Below are 15758 nucleotides of genomic sequence, written 5' to 3'. Positions count from 1 at the left end.
TGAGTCACGGCGCCGTGGCATTTTACTTGATATTTGAACGAGAACGAGAGGTGCAGTGCGCATGCACAAAAAAACAAATGACGGGAGGGGGAAGAAAGGGGAATGAGTTTATGTATTTGTAGTGCAAAATTAAACAGTTGCTATCGTACCAGCACTAATGCACCGGATCCCATCAGAACTCCGCAGTGAAGTGTGCTTGGGCGAGATTAGTACTCGGATGGGTGACCTCCTAGGAAGTCCTCGTGTCGCACCAATTTTTTTTCAGACGGGTCGTTTGACGTTACGCGCATCTGGAACTAGGGTCCGCTGGTTTATACGCAAATATGAGTTAAGAAGTAGGGGCATTTTAATCGATATTAGAACGAGAATGAGAGGTGAAGTGTGAACGCACAAGGAAACAAATGACGGGAGGGGGAAGAAAGGAGAAGGAGTGTATGTATTTGCAGCGCGAAATTAAACAGGTGCGATCATAGCTCCGGATCCCATCAGAACTCCGCAGTTAAGTGTGCTTGGGCTAGAGTAGTACTCGGATGGGTGACCACTTGGGAAGCCCTCGTGTTGCACCTATTTTTTTTCGGATGGGTTGTTCGACGTTATGCGCGAATGGAATTATAAACCGCTGGTTCATTTGCAAAGGTGAGTCACGGTGTCGGGGCATATTACTTGATATTAGAACGAGAAAGAGAGATGCAGAGTGCACGCACAAGGAAACAAATGACGGGAGGGGGGATGGGAGGAGAAAGAGTGTATGTATTTGCAGTGCAGAATGAAACATGAGGGATCATACCAGCACTAATGCAACGGATTCTATCAGAACTTCGCAGTTAAGGGTGCTTGGGCGAGAAAAGTACTCGGATGGGTGACCTCCTGGGAAGTCCTTATATTTCACCCATTTTCTTGGGAGGTCCTCGTGTTGGACGCATCTTTTTGCAGATGATTCTTACGACGTTACGCGCGACATGATTTATGGTCCGCAGGTTTATTCGCAAATGTGAGTCACAGCGCCGTGGCATTTTACTTGATATTAGAACGAGTACGGGAGGTGCAGTGCGCACGCACAAGGAAACAAATGACGGGAGGAGGAAGAAAAGAGAAGGAGTGTATGTATTTGAAGTGCAAAATTAATCAAGTGGCATCATACCTGCACTAATGCACTGGATCCCATCAGAACTCTGCAGTTAAGTGTGCTTGGGCGAGAGTAGTACTCGGATGGGTAACCTCTTGGGAAGTCCTCGTATCGCAACAATTTTTTTTCAGATGAGTCGTTCGACGTTACGCGCGACTGGAACTATGGTCCGCTGGTTTATACGCAAATGTGAGTCAAGAATCAGGGGCATTTTTATTGATATTAGAACGAGAAGGAGAGGTGCAGTGTGAACGCACAAGGAAACAAATGATGGGAGGGGGGAGGGAAGAAGGAGTGTATGTATTTTCAGCACGAAATTAAACAGGTGTAGTCACCCCAGCACAAATGCACCGGATCCCATCAGAACTTCGCAGTTCAGTGTGCTTTGGCGAAAGTAGTACAATGATGGGTTACCTCCTGGGAAGTTCCGTGTTGCACCCATTTTCTTTTTTTCATATGTGCTGTTCGACCTTACGCGCGACTTTACTTATGGTCCGCAGATTTATTCGCAAATGTGAGTCACGGCGCCATGGCATTTTACTTGATATTAGAACGAGAACGGGAGGTGCAGTGCGCACGCACAAGGAAACAAATGACGGGAGGGGGAAGAAAGGAGAAGGAGTTTATGTATTTACAGCGTGGAATTAGATGGGTGCGATCATACCAGCACAAATGCACCGGATCCCATCAGAACTCCGCAGTTAAGTGTGCTTTGGCGAAAGTAGTACGATGATGGGTTACAACGTGGGACGTTCTCGTGTTGCACCCATTTTTTTTTTCAGATGTGTCGTTCGACGTTACGCGCGACTTTAATTATGGTCCGCAGATTTATTCGCAAATGTGAGTCACGACGCCGTGGCATTTTACCTGATATTTGAACGAGAACGAGAGGTGCAGTGCGTATGCACAAGGAAACAAATGACGGGAGGGGGAAGAAAGGAGAAGGTGTTTGGGCGAGAGTAGTACTAGCATGGGTTACCTCCTGCGAAGTCCTTATATTTCATCCATTTTCTTGTGAAGTCCTTGTGTTGCACCCATTTTTTTGCAGATAATTCTTTCGACGATACGCACGACTTGAATTATGGTCCTCAGGTTTATTCGCAAATGTGAGTCACGGCACCGTAGCATTTTACTTTATATTAGAAGGAGCACGGGAGGTGCAGTGCGCACGCACAAGGAAAAAATGACGGGAGGGGGAAGAAAGGGGAATGAGTTTATGTATTTGCAGCACAAAATTAAACAGGTGCGATCATACCAGCACGAATGCACCGGATCCCATCAGAACTCCGCAGTTAAGTGTGCTTTGGTGAAAGTAGTACAATGATGGGTTACCTCGTGGGAAGTTCTCGTGTTGCACCCATTTTTTTTTCAGATGTGTCGTTCGATGTTACGTGCGACTTTAATTATGGTCCGCAGATTTATTTGCAAATGTGAGTCACGGCGTCGTGGCATTGTACTTGATATTTGAACGAGAACGAGAACGAGAGGTGCAGTGCGCACGCACTTGGAAACAAATGACGGGAGGGGGAAGAAAGGAGAAGGAATTTATGTATTTGTAGCGCGAAATTAAACAGGTGCGATCATACCAGCACTAATGCACCGGATCCCATCAGAACTCCGCAGTTAAGTGTGCTTGGGTGAGAGTAGTGGGTGACCTCCTCGGAAGTCCTCGTGTCGCACTAATTTTTTTTTCAGACGGGTCGTTCGACGTTACGCGCGACTGGAACTAGGGTCCACTGGTTTATACGCAAATATGAGTCAAGAAGCAGGGGCATTTTAATCTATATTAGAACGAGATGGAGAGATGCAGAGTGCACGCACAAGGAAACAAATGACGGGAGGGGGGATGGAGGGAGAAAAAGTGTATGTATTTGCAGCGTAGAATGAAATATGAGCAATCATACCAGCACCAATACAACCGATTCTGTCAGAACTCCGCAAGTTAAGGGTGCTTGGGCGAGAGTAGCACTAGGATGGGTGACCTCCTGCGAAGTCCTTATATTTCACCAATTTTCTTAGTAAGTCCTCGTGTTGCACCCATTTTTTTGCAGATGATTCTTTCGACGATACGCGCGACTTGAATTATGGTCCTCAGGTTTATTCGCAAATGTGAGTCACGGCACCGTAGCATTTTACTTGATATTAGAACGAGCATAGGAGGTGCAGTGCGCACGCACAAGGAAACAAATGACGGGAGGGGGAAGAAAGGAGAAGGAGTTTATGTATTTGCAGCGCAGAATTAAACGGGTGCGATTATACCAGCACTAATGCACTGGATCCCATCAGAACTCCGCTGTTAAGTGTGCTTAGGCGAGAGTAGTACTCGAATGGGTGACCTCCTGGGAAGTCCTCGTGTCGCACCAATTTATTTTCAGACGGGTCGTTCGACGTTACGCGAGACTGGAACTGGGGTCTGCTGGTTTACACGCAAATCTGAGTCAAGAAGCAGGGGCATTTTAACCGATATTAGAACGAGAAGGAGAGGTGCAGTGTGAACGCACAAGGAAACAATTGATGGGAGGGGGAGGGAAGGAGAAGGAGTGTATGTATTTTCAGCACGAAATGAAACAGGTGCGATCATACCAGCACTAATGCAACAGATTCTATCAAAACTCCGCAGGTAAGGGTGCTTGGGCGAGAGTAGTACTAGCATGGGTTACCTCCTGCGAAGTCCTTATATTTCACCCATTTTCTTGTGAAGTCCTCGTGTTGCACCCATTTTTTTGCAAATGATTCTTTCGACGTTACGCGCGACTTGAATTATGGTCCTCAGGTTTATTCGCAAATGTGAGTCACGGCACTGTGGCATTTTACTTGATATTAGAACGAGAACGGGAGGTGCAGTGCGCACGCACAAGGAAACAAATGACGGGAGGGGGAAGAAAGGGGAATGAGTTTATGTATTTGCAGCCCGAAATTAAACAGGTGGGATAATACCAGCACTAATGCACCGGATCCCATCAGAACTCCGCAATGAAGTGTGCTTGGGCGAGATTAGTACTCGGATGGGTGACCTCTTGGGAAGTCCTCGTGTCATACCAATTTTTTTTCAGACGGGTCGTTCGACGTTACGCGCTTCTAGAACTAAGGTCCGCTGGTTTATACGCAAATGTGAGTCAAGAAGTAGGGGCATTTTAATCGATATTAGAACGAGAATGAGAGGTGAAGTGTGAACGCACAAGGAAACAAATGACGGGAGGGGGAAGAAAGGAGAAGGAGTGTATGTATTTGCAGCGCGAAATTAAACAGGTGCGATCATACCAGCACTAAAGCCTCGGATCCCAAAAGAACTCCGCAGTTAGGTGTGCTTGGGCGAGAGTAGTACTCGGATGGGTGACCACTTGGGAAGCCCTCGTGTTGCACCTATTTTTTTTCGGATGGGTTATTCGACGTTAGCCGCGAATGGAATTATAAACCGCTGGTTCATTTGCAAAGGTGAGTCACAGTGCTGGGGCATATTACTTGATATTAGAACGAGAAAGAGAGATGCAGAGTGCACACACAAGGAAACAAATGACGGGAGGGGGAAGAAAGGAGAAGGAGTTTATGTATTTGCAGCGCAAAATTAATCAGGTGCGATCATACCAGCACTAATGCAACAGATCCCATCATAACTCCGCAGTTAAGTGTGCTTGGGCGAGAGTAGTACTCAGATGGGTGACCACTTGGGAAGTCCTCGTGTTGCACCCATTTTTTTACAGATGATTCTTTCAATGTTACGTGCGACTTGAATTATGGTCCTCAGGTTTATTCGCAAATGTGAGTCACGGCGCTGTAGCATTTTACTTGATATTAGAACGAGAACGGGAGGTGCAGTGCGCACGCACAAGGAAACAAATGACGGGAGGGGGAAGAAAGGGGAATGAATTTATGTATTTGCAGCGCAAAATTAAACAGGTGCGATCATACCAGCACTAATGCACCGGATCCCATCAGAACTCCGCAGTGAAGTGTGCTTGGGCGAGTGTAGTACTCGGATGTGTGACCTCTTGGGAAGACCTTGTATCGCAACAATTTTTTTTCAGAGGGGTCGTTCGACGTTACGCGCGACTGGAACTATGGTCCACTGGTTTATACGCAAATGTGAGTCAAGAATCAGGGGCATTTTAATCGATATTAGAACGAGAAGGAGAGGTGAAGTGTGAACTCACAAGGAAACAAATGATGGGAGGGGTATAGGGAAGAAGGAGTGTATGTATTTTCAGCACGAAATAAACAGGTGCGGTCACACCAGCACAAATGCACCGGATCCCATCAGAACTCCGCAGTTAAGTGTGCTTTGGCGAAAGTAGTACAATGATGGGTTACCTCCTGGGAAGTTCTCGTGTTGCTCCCATCTTCTTTTTTTCAAATGTGTCGTTCGACGTTACGCGCGACTTTAATTATGGTCCGCAGATTTATTCGCAAATATGAGTCACGGCGCCGTGGCATTTTACTTGATATTTGAACGAGAACATGAGGTGCAGTGGGCACGCACAAGGAAACAAATGACGGGAGGGGGAAGAAAGGAGAAGGAGTTTATGTATTTGCAGCGCAAAATTAGACAGGTCCGATCATACTAGCACTTATGCACCGGATCCCATTAGAACTCCGCAGTTAAGTGTGCTTGGGCGAGAGTAATACTCGGATGGGTGACCTCCTGGGAAGTTCTCGTGTCGCTCTAATTTTTTTTTTCAGACCTGTCGTTCGACGTAAGGCGCGACTGCAACTAGGGTCCACTGGTTTATACGCAAATGTGAGTCAAGAAGCAGGGGTATTTTAATCGATATTAGAACGAGAAAGAGAGATGCAGAGTGCACGCACAAGGAAACAAATGACGGGAGGGGGAGGGAAGGAGAAAGAGTGTATGTATTTTCCGCACGAAATGAAACAGGTGCGATCATACCAGCACTAATGCATCAGATTCTATAAGAACTCCATAGGTAAGGGTGCTTGGGCGAGAGTAGTACTAGCATGGGTTACCTCCTGCGAAGTCCTTATATTTCACCCATTTTCTTGTAAAGTCCTCGTGTTGCACCCATTTTTTTGCAGATGATTTTTTCGAAGTTACGCGCGACTTGAATTATGGTCCTCAGGTTTATTCGCAAATGTGAGTCAAGAAGCAGGGGCATTTTAATCGATATTAAAAACGAGAAGGAGAGGCGCAGTGTGAACGCACAAGGAAACAATTGACGGGAGGGGGGATGGAGGGAGAAAAAGTGTATGTATTTGCAGCGCAGAATGAAACATGAGCAATCATACCAGCACCAATGCAACGGATTCTATCAGAACTCCGCAAGTTAAGGGTGCTTGGGCGAGAGTAGCTCTATGATGGGTGACCTCCTGCGAAGTCCTTATATTTCACCCATTTTCTTAGGAAGTCTTCGTTTTGCACCCATTTTTTTGCAGATGATTCTTTCGACGTTACGCGCGACTTGAATTATGGTCCTCAGGTTTATTCGCAAATGTGAGTCACGGCGCCGTGGCATTTTACTTGATATTTGAACGAGAACGTGAGGTGCAGTGCGCACGCACAAGGAAACAAATGACGGGAGGGGGAAGAAAGGAGAAGGAGTTTATGTATTTGCAGCGCAAAATAAAACAGGTGCGATCATACCAGCACTAATGCACCGGATCCCATAAGAACTCCGCAGTTAAGTGTGCTTGGGCGAGAGTAGTACTCGGATGGGTGACCTCCTGCGAAGTCCTTATATTTCACCCCTTTTCTTAGGAAGTTCTCGTGTTGCACACATTTTTTTAGGAAGTTCTCGTGTTGCACCCATTTTTTTGCAGATTATTCTTTCGACGATACGCGCGACTTGAATTATGGTCCTCAGGTTTATTCGCAAATGTGAGTCACGGCGCTGTAGCATTTTACTTGATATTAGAACGAGAAAGATAGATGCAGAGTGCACCCACAAGGAAACAAATGATGGGAGGGGGATGGGAGGAGAAAGAGTGTATGTATTTGCAGTGCAAAATGAAACATGAGGGATCATACCAGCACTAATGCAAGGGATTCTATCAGAACTCCGCAGTTAAGGGTGCTTGGGCGAGAAAAGTACTCGGATGGGTGACCTCCTGCGAAGTCCTTATATTTCACCCATTTTCTTGGGAGGTCCTCGTGTTGCACCCATCTTTTTGCAGATGATTCTTTCGACGTTACGCGCAACTTGATTTATGGTCCGCAGGATTTTTCGCAAATGTGAGTCACGGCGCCGTGGTATTTTACTTGATATTAGAACGAGTACGGGAGGTGCAGTGCGCACGCACAAGGAAACAAATGACGGGAGGAGGAAGAAAAGAGAAGGAGTGTATGTATTTGAAGCGCAAAATTGAACAAGTGGCATCATACCAGCACTAATGCACTGGATCCCATCAGAACTTTGCAGTTAAATGTGCTTGGACGAGAGTAGTACTCGGATGGGTGACCTCTTGGGAAGTTCTCGTATCGCAACAATTTTTTTCCAAATGGGTCGTTCGACGTTACATGCGACTGGAACTATGGTCCGCTGGTATATACGCAAATGTGAGTCAAGAATCAGGGGCATTTTAATTGATATTAGAACGAGAAGGAGAGGTGCAGTGTGAACGCACAAGGAAACAAATGATGGGAGGGGGGAGGGAAGAAGGAGTGTATGTATTTTCAGCACGAAATTAAACAGGTGCGGTCACACCAGCACAAATGCACCGCATTCCATCAGAACTCCGCAGTTAAGTGTGCTTTGGCGAAAGTAGTACAATGATGGGTTACCTCATAGGAAGTTCTCGTGTTGCACCCATTTTCTTTTTTTCAGATGTGCCGTTAGACGTTACGCGCGATTTTAATTATGGTCCGCAGATTTATTCGCAAATGTGAGTCACGGCGCCGTGGCATTTTACTTGATATTTGAACGAGAACGAGAGGTGCAGTGCGCACGCACAAGGAAACAAATGACGGGAAGGGGAAGAAAGGATAAGGAGTTTATGTATTTGAAGCGCGAAATTAAACAGGTGCGATCATACCAGCACTAATGCACCGGATCCCATAAGAACTCCGCAGTTAAGTGTGCTTGGGCGAGAGTAGTACTCGAATTGGAGACCTCCTGGGAAGTCCTCGTGTCGCACTAATTTTTTTTTCAGACAGGTCGTTCGACGTTTCACGCGACTTTAATTATGGTCTGCAGATTTATTCGCAAATGTGAGTCACGACGCCGTGGCATTTTACATGATATTTGAACGAGAACGAGAGGTGCAGTGCGCACGCACAAGGAAACAAATTACGGAAGGGGGAAGAAAAGAGAAGGAGTGTATGTATTTGCAGCGCGAAATTAAATAGGTGCGATCATACCAGCACTAAAGCTCCGGATCCCATCAGAACTCCGCAGTTAAGTGTGCTTGGGCGAGAGTAGTACTCGGATGGGTGACCACTTGGGAAGCACACGTGTTGCACCTATTTTTTTTCGGATGGGTTGTTCGACGTTACGCGTGAATGGAATTATAAACCGCTGGTTCATTTGCAAAGGTGAGTCACGGTGCCGGGGCATATTACTTGATATTAGAACGAGAAAGAGAGATGCAGAGTGCACGCACAAGGAAACAAATGACGGGAGGGGGGATGGAAGGAGAAAGAGTTAATGTATTTACAGCGCAAAATTAAACGGGTGCGATCATAACAGCACTAATGCACCGGATCCCATCAGAACTCTGCAGTTAATTGTGTTTGGGCGAGAGTAGTACTCGGATGGGTGACCTCCTGGGAAGTCCTTGTGTCGCACTAATTTTTTTTTCAGACGGGTCGTTCAACGTTAAGCGCAACTGGAACGAGGGTCCACTGGTTTATACGCAAATGTGAGTCAAGAAGCAGGGGCATTTTAATCGATATTAGAACGAGAAGGGGAGATGCAGAGTGCACGCACAAGGAAACAAATGACGGGAGGGGGGATGGAGGGAGAAAAAGTGTATGTATTTGCAGCGCAGAATGAAACATGAGCAATCATACCAGCACCAATGCAACGGATTCTATCAGAACTCCGCAAGTTAAGGGTGCTTGGGCGAGAGTAGCACTAGGATGAGTGACCTCGTGCGAAGTCCTTATATTTCACCCTTTTTCTTAGGAAGTCCTCGTGTTGCACCCATTTTTTTGCAGATGATTCTTTCGACGATACGCGCGACTTGAATTATGGTCCTCAGGTTTATTCGCAAATGTGAGTCACGGCACCGTAGCATTTTACTTGATATTAGAACGAGCACGGGAGGTGTAGTGCGCACGCACAAGGAAACAAATGACGGGAGGGGAAAGAAAGGAGAAGGAGTAGGTTTTTGCAGCGCGAAATGAAACACGTGCGATCATTCCAGCACTAATGCAACGGATTCTATCAGAACTCCGTAGGTAAGGGTGCTTGGGCGAGAGTAGTACTAGCATGGGTTACCTCCTGCGAAGTCCTTATATTTCACCTATTTTTTTGTGAAATCCTCGTGTTGCACCCATTTTTTTGCAGATGATTCTCTCGACGTTACGGGCGACTTGAATTATGGTCCTCAGGTTTATTCGCAAATGTGAGTCACGGCACTGTAGCATTTTACTTGATATTAGAACGAGAACGGGAGGTGCAATGCGCACGTACAAGGAAACAAATGACGGGAGGGGGAAGAAAGGGGAATGAGTTTATGTATTTGCAGCGCAAAATTAAACAGGTGCGATCATACCAGCACTAATGTACCGGATCCCATCAGAACTCCGAAGTGAAGTGTGCTTGGGCGAGATTAGTACTCGGATGGGTGACCTCCTGGGAAGTCCTCGTGTCGCACCAACTTTTTTTCAGACGGATCGTTCGACGTTACGCGCGTCTGGAACTAGGGTCCGCTGGTTTATACGCAAATGTGAGTCAAGAAGCAGGGGCATTTTAATCGATATTAGAACGAGAATGAGAGGTGAAGTGTGAACGCACAAGGAAATAAATGACGAGAGGGGGAAGAAAGGAGAAGGAGTGTATGTATTTGCAGCGCGAAATTAAACAGGTGCGATCATACCAGCACTAAAGCTCCGGATCCCACCAGAACTCCGCAATTAAGTGTTCTTGGGCGAGAGTAGTACTCGGATGGGTGACCACTTGGGAAGCCCTTGTGTTGCACCTATTTTTTTTCGGATGGGTTGTTCGACGTTACACGCGAATGGAATTATAAACCGTTGGTTCATTTACAAAGGTGAGTCACGGTGCCAGGGCATATTACTTGATATTAAAACGAGAAAGAGAGATGCAGAGTGCACGCACAAGGAAACAAATGACGGGAAGGGGGATGGAAGAAGAAAGAGTGTATGTATTTGCAGTGCATAATGAAACATGAGGGATCATACCAGCACTAATGCAACGGATTCTATCAGAACTCCGCAGTTAAGGGTGCTTGGGCGAGAAAAGTACTCGGATGAGTGACATTCTGCGAAGTCCTTATATTTCACCCATTTTCTTGGGAGGTCCTCGTGTTGCACCCATCTTTTTGCAAATGATTCTTTCGACGTTAGGCGCGACTTGATTTATGGTCCGCAGATTTATTCGCAAATGTGAATCACGGCGCCGTGGCATTTTACTTGATATTAGAACGAGTACGGGAGGTGCAGTGCGCACGCACAAGGAAACAAATGACGGGATGAGGAAGAAAAGAGTATGAATGTATGTATTTGAAGCGCAAAATTAAACAAGTGGCATCATACCAGCACTACTGCACTGGATCCAATCAGAACTCTACAGTTAAGTGTGCTTGGGCGAGAGTAGTACTCGGATGGGTGACCTCTTGGGAAGTCCTCGTATTGCAACAATTTTTTTTCAGATGGGTCGTTCGACGTTACGCGCGACTGGAACTATGGTCTGCTGGTTTATACGCAAATGTGAGTCAAGAATCACGGGCATTTTAATCGATATTAGAACGAGAAGGAGAGGTGCAGTGTGAACGCACAAGGAAACAAATGATGGGAGAGGGGAGGGAAGAAGGAGTGTATGTATTTTCAGCACGAAATTAAACAGGTGCGGTCACACCAGCACAAATGCAATGGATCCCATCAGAACTTCGCAGTTAAGTGTGCTTTGGCGTAAGTAGTACAATGATGGGTTACCTCCTGGGAAGTTCTCGTGTTGCACCCATTTTCTTTTTTTCAGATGTGCCATTCGACGTTACGCGCGACTTTTTTTGTGGTCCGCAGATTTATTCGCATATGTGAGTCACGGCACCGTGGCATTTTTCTTGATATTTGAACGAGAACGTGAGGTACAGTGCGCACGCACAAGAAAACAAATGACGGGAGGGGGAAGAAAGGAGAAGGAGATTATGTATTTGCAGCGCAAAATTAAACGGGTGCGATCATACCAGCACTAATGCACCGGATCCCAACAGAACTCTGGAGTTAATTGTGTTTGGGCGAGAGTAGTACTCGGATGGGTGACCTCCTGGGAAGTCCTCGTGTCGCACTAATTTTTTTTTCAGACGGGTCGTTCAACGTTAAGCGCGACTGGAACGAGGGTCCACTGGTTTATACGCAAATGTGAGTCAAGAAGCAGGGGCATTTTAATCGATATTAGAACGAGAAGGGGAGATGCAGAGTGCACGCACAAGGAAACAAATGACGGGAGGGGGGATGGAGGGAGAAAAAGTGTATGTATTTGCAGCGCAGAATGAAACATGAGCAATCATACCAGCACCAATACAACGGATTCTATCAGAACTCCGCAAGTTAAGGGTGCTTGGGCGAGAGAAGCACTAGGATGGGTGACCTCCTGAGAAGTCCTTATATTTCACCCATTTTCTTAGGAAGTCCTCGTGTTGCACCCATTTTTTTGCAGATGATTCTTTCGACGATACGCGCGACTTGAATTATGGTCCTCAGGTTTATTCGCAAATGTGAGTAACAGCACCGTAGCATTTTATTTGATATTAGAACGAGCACGGGAGGTGCAGTTCGCGAGCACAAGGAAACAAATGATGGGAGGGGGAAGAAAGGAGAAGGAGTTTATGTATTTGCAGCGCGGAATTAATCCGGTGCGATCATACCAGCACAAATGCACCGGATCCCATCAGAACTCCGCAGTTAAGTGTGCTTTGGCGAAAGTAGTACAATGATCGGTTACCTCCTGGGAAGTGTTCGTGTTGCACCCATTTTCTTTTTTTCAAATGTGCCGTTCGACGTTACGCGCGACTTTAATTATGGTCCGCAGATTTATTCGCAAATGTGAGTCACGGCACTGTGGCATTTTACCTGATATTTAAACGAGAACGAGAGGTGCAGTGCGCACGCACAAGGAAACAAATGACGGGAGCGGGAAGAAAGAAGAAGGAGTTTATGTATTTGCAGCGCGAAATTAAACAGGTGCGATCATACCAGCACAAATGCACCGGATCCCATCAGAACTCCGCAGTTAAGTGTTCTTGGACGAGAGTAGTACTCGGATGGGTGTCCTCCTGGGAAGTCCTCGTGTCGCACTAATTTTTTTTTTCAGACGGGTCGTTCGACGTTACGCGCGACTGGAACTAGGGTCCACTTGTTTATACGCAAATGTGAGTCAAGAAGCAGGGGCATTTTAATCGATATTAGAACGAGATGGAGAGGTGCAGTGTGAACGCACAAGAAAAAAATTGATGGGAGGGGGAGAGAAGGAGAAGGAGTCTATGTATTTTCAGCACGAAATGAAACATGTGCGATCATACCAGCACTAATGCAACGGATTCTATCAGAACTCCTTAGGTAAGGGTGCTTGGGCGAGAGTAGTACTAGCATGGGTTACCTCCTTCGAAGTCCTTATATTTCACCCATTTTCTTGTGAAGTCCTCGTGTTGCACCCATTTTTTTTGCAGATGATGCTTTTGACGTTACGCGCGACTTTAATTATGGTCCTCAAGTTTATTCGCAAATGTGAGTCACGGCGCTGTAGCATTTTACTTGATATTAGAACGAGAACGGGAGGTGCAGTGCGCACGCACAAGGAAACAAATGACGGGAGGGGGAAGAAAGGGGAATGAGTTTATGTATTTGCAGCGCGAAATTAAACAGGTGGGATCATACCAGCACTATTGCACCGGATCCCATCAGAACTCCGCAGTGAAGTGTGCTTGGGCGAGATTAGTACTCGGATGGGTGACCTCTTGGGAAGTCCTCGTGTCGCACCAATTTTTTTTCAGACAGGTCGTTCGATGTTACGCGCGACTGGAACAAGGGTCCGCTGGTTTATACGTAAATGTGAGTCAAGAAACAGGGGCATTTTAATCGATATTAGGATGAGAATGAGAGGTGAAGTGTGAACGCACAAGGAAAAAAATGACGGGAGGGGGAAGAAATGAGAAGGAGTGTATGTATTTGCAGCACGAAATTAAACAGGTGCGATCATACCAGCACTAAAGCTCCGGATCCCATCAGAACTCCGCAGTTAAGTGTGTTTGGGCGAGAGTAGTACTCGGATGGGTCACCACCTGGGAAGCCCTCCTGTTGCACCTATTTTTTTTTCGGATGGGTTGTTCGACGTTACGCGTGAATGGAATTATAAACTGCCGGTTCATTTGCAAAGGTGACTCACGGTGCCGGGGCATATTACTTGATATTAGAACGAGAAAGAGAGATGCAGAGTGCACGCACAAGGAAACAAATGACGGGAGGGGGGATGGGATGAGAAAGAGTGTATGTATTTGCAGTGCAGAATGAAACATGAGGGATCATACGAGCACTAATGCAACGGATTCTATCAGAACTCCGCAGTTAAGGGTGCTTGGGCGAAAAAAGTACTCGGATGGGTGACCTCCTGCGAAGTCCTTATATTTAACCAATTTTCTTGGGAGGTCCTCGTGTTGCACCCATCTATTTGCAGATGATTCTTTCGACGTTACGCGCGACTTGATTTATGGTCTGCAGGTTTATTCGCAAATGTGAGTCACGACGCCGTGGCATTTTACTTGATATTAGAACGAGTACGGGAGGTGCAGTGCGCACGCACAAGGAAACAAATGACGGGAGGAGGAAGAAAAGAGAAGGAGTGTAAGTATTTGAAGCGCAAAATTAAACAAGTGGCATCATACCAGCACTGATGCACTGTATCCCATCAGAACTCTGCAGCTAAGTGTGCTTGGGCGAGAGTAGTACTCGGATGGGTGACCTCTTGGGATGTCCTCGTATCGCAACAATTTTTTTTTAGATGGGTCGTTCGACGTTACGCGCGACTGGAACTATGGTCCGCTGGTCTATACGCAAATGTGAGTCAAGAATCAGGGGCATTTTAATCGATATTAGAACGAGAAGGAGAGGTGCATTGTGAACGCACAAGGAAACAAATGATGGGTGGGGGGGAGGGAAGAAGGAGTGTATGTATTTTCAGCACGAAATTAATCAGGTGCGGTCACACCAGCACAAATGCACCGGATCCCATCAGAACTCCGCAGTTAAGTGTGCTTTGGCGAAAGTAGTACAATGATGGGTTACCTCCTGGGAAGTTCTCGTGTTGCACCAATTTTCTTTTTTTCAGATGTACCGTTCGACGTTACGCGCGACTTTAATTATGGTCCGCAGATTTATTCGCAAATATGAGTCACGGCGCCGTGGCATTTTACTTGATATTTGAACGAGAACGAGAGGTGCAGTGCGCACGCACAAGGAAACAAATGACGTGAGGGGGAAGAAAGGAGAAGGAGTTTATGTATTTGTAGCGCTGAATTAAACGGGTGCGATCATACCAGCACTAATGCACCGGATCCCATCAGAACTCCGCAGTTAAGTGTGCTTAGGCGAGAGTAGTACTCGGATGGGTGACCTCCTTGGAAGTCCTCGTGTCTCACCAATTTTTTTTCAAACGGGTCGTTCGACGTTACGCGCGTCTGGAACTAGGGTCCGCTGGTTTATACGCAAATGTGAGTCAAGACGCAGGGGCATTTTAATCGATATTAGAACGAGAATGAGAGGTGCAGTATGAACGCACAAGGAAACAAATGATGGGAGGGGGGGAGGGAAGAAGGAGTGTATGTATTTTCAGCACGAAATTAAACAGGTGCGGTCACACCAGCACAAATGCACCGGATCCCATCAAAACTCCGCAGTTAAGTGTGCTTTGGCGAGAGTAGCTCTAGGATGGGTGACCTCCTACGAAGTCCTTATATTTCACCCATTTTCTTAGGAAGTCCTCGTGTTGCACCCTTTTTTTTGCAGATGATTCTTTCGACGATACGCGAGACTTGAATTATGGTCCTCACGTTTATTCGCAAATGTGAGTCACGGCACCGTAGCATTTTACTTGATATTAGAACGAGCACAGGAGGTGCAGTGCGCACGCACAAGGAAACAAATGACGGGAGGGGGAAGAAAGGAGAAGGAGTTTATGTTTTTGCAGCGCAGAATTAAAAGGGTGCGATCATACCAGCACTAATGCACCGGATCCCTTCAGAACTTCGCAGTTAAGTGTGCTTGGGCGAGAGTAGTACTCGGATAGGTGACCTCTTGGGAAGTCCTCGTGTCGCACAAATTTAATTTCAGACGGGTCGTTCGACGTTACGCGCGACTGGAACTAGGGTCCGCTGGTTTATACGAAAATGTGAGTTAAGAAGCAGGGGCATTTTAATCGATATTAGAACGAGAAGGAGAGGTGCAGTGTGAACGCACAAGGAAACAATTGATGGGAGGGGGAGGGAAGGAGAAGGAGTGTATCTA

The 15758-nt window shown here is 46.5% G+C and overlaps 3 non-coding genes and 28 pseudogenes across 3 annotated transcripts; all 31 read left to right on the top strand.

Moving 5' to 3' along the window:
* The first annotated feature begins 135 nt into the window (after positions 1-135).
* On the top strand, positions 136-254 carry LOC148264460 (5S ribosomal RNA; annotated as a pseudogene).
* Positions 255-1128: 874 nt separating this feature from the next.
* LOC148264459 (5S ribosomal RNA) lies at positions 1129-1246 on the top strand (annotated as a pseudogene).
* A 203-nt stretch (positions 1247-1449) lies between these two features.
* LOC148264458 (5S ribosomal RNA) lies at positions 1450-1567 on the top strand (annotated as a pseudogene).
* Positions 1568-1776: 209 nt separating this feature from the next.
* LOC148264457 (5S ribosomal RNA) lies at positions 1777-1895 on the top strand (annotated as a pseudogene).
* Positions 1896-2367: 472 nt separating this feature from the next.
* On the top strand, positions 2368-2486 carry LOC148264456 (5S ribosomal RNA; annotated as a pseudogene).
* Positions 2487-2698: 212 nt separating this feature from the next.
* LOC148264455 (5S ribosomal RNA) lies at positions 2699-2809 on the top strand (annotated as a pseudogene).
* A 562-nt stretch (positions 2810-3371) lies between these two features.
* LOC148264454 (5S ribosomal RNA) lies at positions 3372-3490 on the top strand (annotated as a pseudogene).
* Positions 3491-4049: 559 nt separating this feature from the next.
* Positions 4050-4168, top strand: LOC148264453 (5S ribosomal RNA; annotated as a pseudogene).
* Positions 4169-4373: 205 nt separating this feature from the next.
* Positions 4374-4492, top strand: LOC148264452 (5S ribosomal RNA; annotated as a pseudogene).
* Positions 4493-4697: 205 nt separating this feature from the next.
* Positions 4698-4816, top strand: LOC148264451 (5S ribosomal RNA; annotated as a pseudogene).
* Positions 4817-5021: 205 nt separating this feature from the next.
* On the top strand, positions 5022-5140 carry LOC148264450 (5S ribosomal RNA; annotated as a pseudogene).
* Positions 5141-5343: 203 nt separating this feature from the next.
* On the top strand, positions 5344-5462 carry LOC148264449 (5S ribosomal RNA; annotated as a pseudogene).
* Positions 5463-5671: 209 nt separating this feature from the next.
* LOC148264448 (5S ribosomal RNA) lies at positions 5672-5790 on the top strand (annotated as a pseudogene).
* Positions 5791-6708: 918 nt separating this feature from the next.
* On the top strand, positions 6709-6827 carry LOC148264447 (5S ribosomal RNA; annotated as a pseudogene).
* Positions 6828-7447: 620 nt separating this feature from the next.
* LOC148264446 (5S ribosomal RNA) lies at positions 7448-7565 on the top strand (annotated as a pseudogene).
* A 203-nt stretch (positions 7566-7768) lies between these two features.
* Positions 7769-7887, top strand: LOC148264445 (5S ribosomal RNA; annotated as a pseudogene).
* Positions 7888-8096: 209 nt separating this feature from the next.
* On the top strand, positions 8097-8215 carry LOC148264444 (5S ribosomal RNA; annotated as a pseudogene).
* Positions 8216-8421: 206 nt separating this feature from the next.
* LOC148264443 (5S ribosomal RNA) lies at positions 8422-8540 on the top strand. Its single transcript, XR_015819990.1, has one exon. It is a non-coding gene; the product is annotated as a 5S ribosomal RNA (ribosomal RNA).
* A 206-nt stretch (positions 8541-8746) lies between these two features.
* Positions 8747-8865, top strand: LOC148264442 (5S ribosomal RNA; annotated as a pseudogene).
* Positions 8866-9779: 914 nt separating this feature from the next.
* Positions 9780-9898, top strand: LOC148264441 (5S ribosomal RNA). Its single transcript, XR_015821166.1, has one exon. It is a non-coding gene; the product is annotated as a 5S ribosomal RNA (ribosomal RNA).
* Positions 9899-10103: 205 nt separating this feature from the next.
* On the top strand, positions 10104-10222 carry LOC148264440 (5S ribosomal RNA; annotated as a pseudogene).
* Positions 10223-10783: 561 nt separating this feature from the next.
* LOC148264439 (5S ribosomal RNA) lies at positions 10784-10901 on the top strand (annotated as a pseudogene).
* Positions 10902-11104: 203 nt separating this feature from the next.
* LOC148264438 (5S ribosomal RNA) lies at positions 11105-11223 on the top strand (annotated as a pseudogene).
* Positions 11224-11432: 209 nt separating this feature from the next.
* LOC148264437 (5S ribosomal RNA) lies at positions 11433-11551 on the top strand (annotated as a pseudogene).
* A 562-nt stretch (positions 11552-12113) lies between these two features.
* Positions 12114-12232, top strand: LOC148264436 (5S ribosomal RNA; annotated as a pseudogene).
* Positions 12233-12441: 209 nt separating this feature from the next.
* LOC148264435 (5S ribosomal RNA) lies at positions 12442-12560 on the top strand. Its single transcript, XR_015820430.1, has one exon. It is a non-coding gene; the product is annotated as a 5S ribosomal RNA (ribosomal RNA).
* Positions 12561-13122: 562 nt separating this feature from the next.
* On the top strand, positions 13123-13241 carry LOC148264434 (5S ribosomal RNA; annotated as a pseudogene).
* Positions 13242-13446: 205 nt separating this feature from the next.
* On the top strand, positions 13447-13565 carry LOC148264433 (5S ribosomal RNA; annotated as a pseudogene).
* An 884-nt stretch (positions 13566-14449) lies between these two features.
* Positions 14450-14568, top strand: LOC148264432 (5S ribosomal RNA; annotated as a pseudogene).
* Positions 14569-14777: 209 nt separating this feature from the next.
* LOC148264431 (5S ribosomal RNA) lies at positions 14778-14896 on the top strand (annotated as a pseudogene).
* A 558-nt stretch (positions 14897-15454) lies between these two features.
* Positions 15455-15573, top strand: LOC148264430 (5S ribosomal RNA; annotated as a pseudogene).
* The last annotated feature ends 185 nt before the right edge of the window (positions 15574-15758 follow it).

The sequence above is a fragment of the Carica papaya genome, chromosome 5, assembly GCF_054855325.1.
Source record: "Carica papaya isolate Zhongbai chromosome 5, ASM5485532v1, whole genome shotgun sequence".
Lineage (NCBI taxonomy): Eukaryota > Viridiplantae > Streptophyta > Magnoliopsida > Brassicales > Caricaceae > Carica > Carica papaya.
The sequence above is the reverse complement of the archived record's forward strand: the minus strand, read 5'-3'. Positions and strand labels throughout refer to the sequence as shown.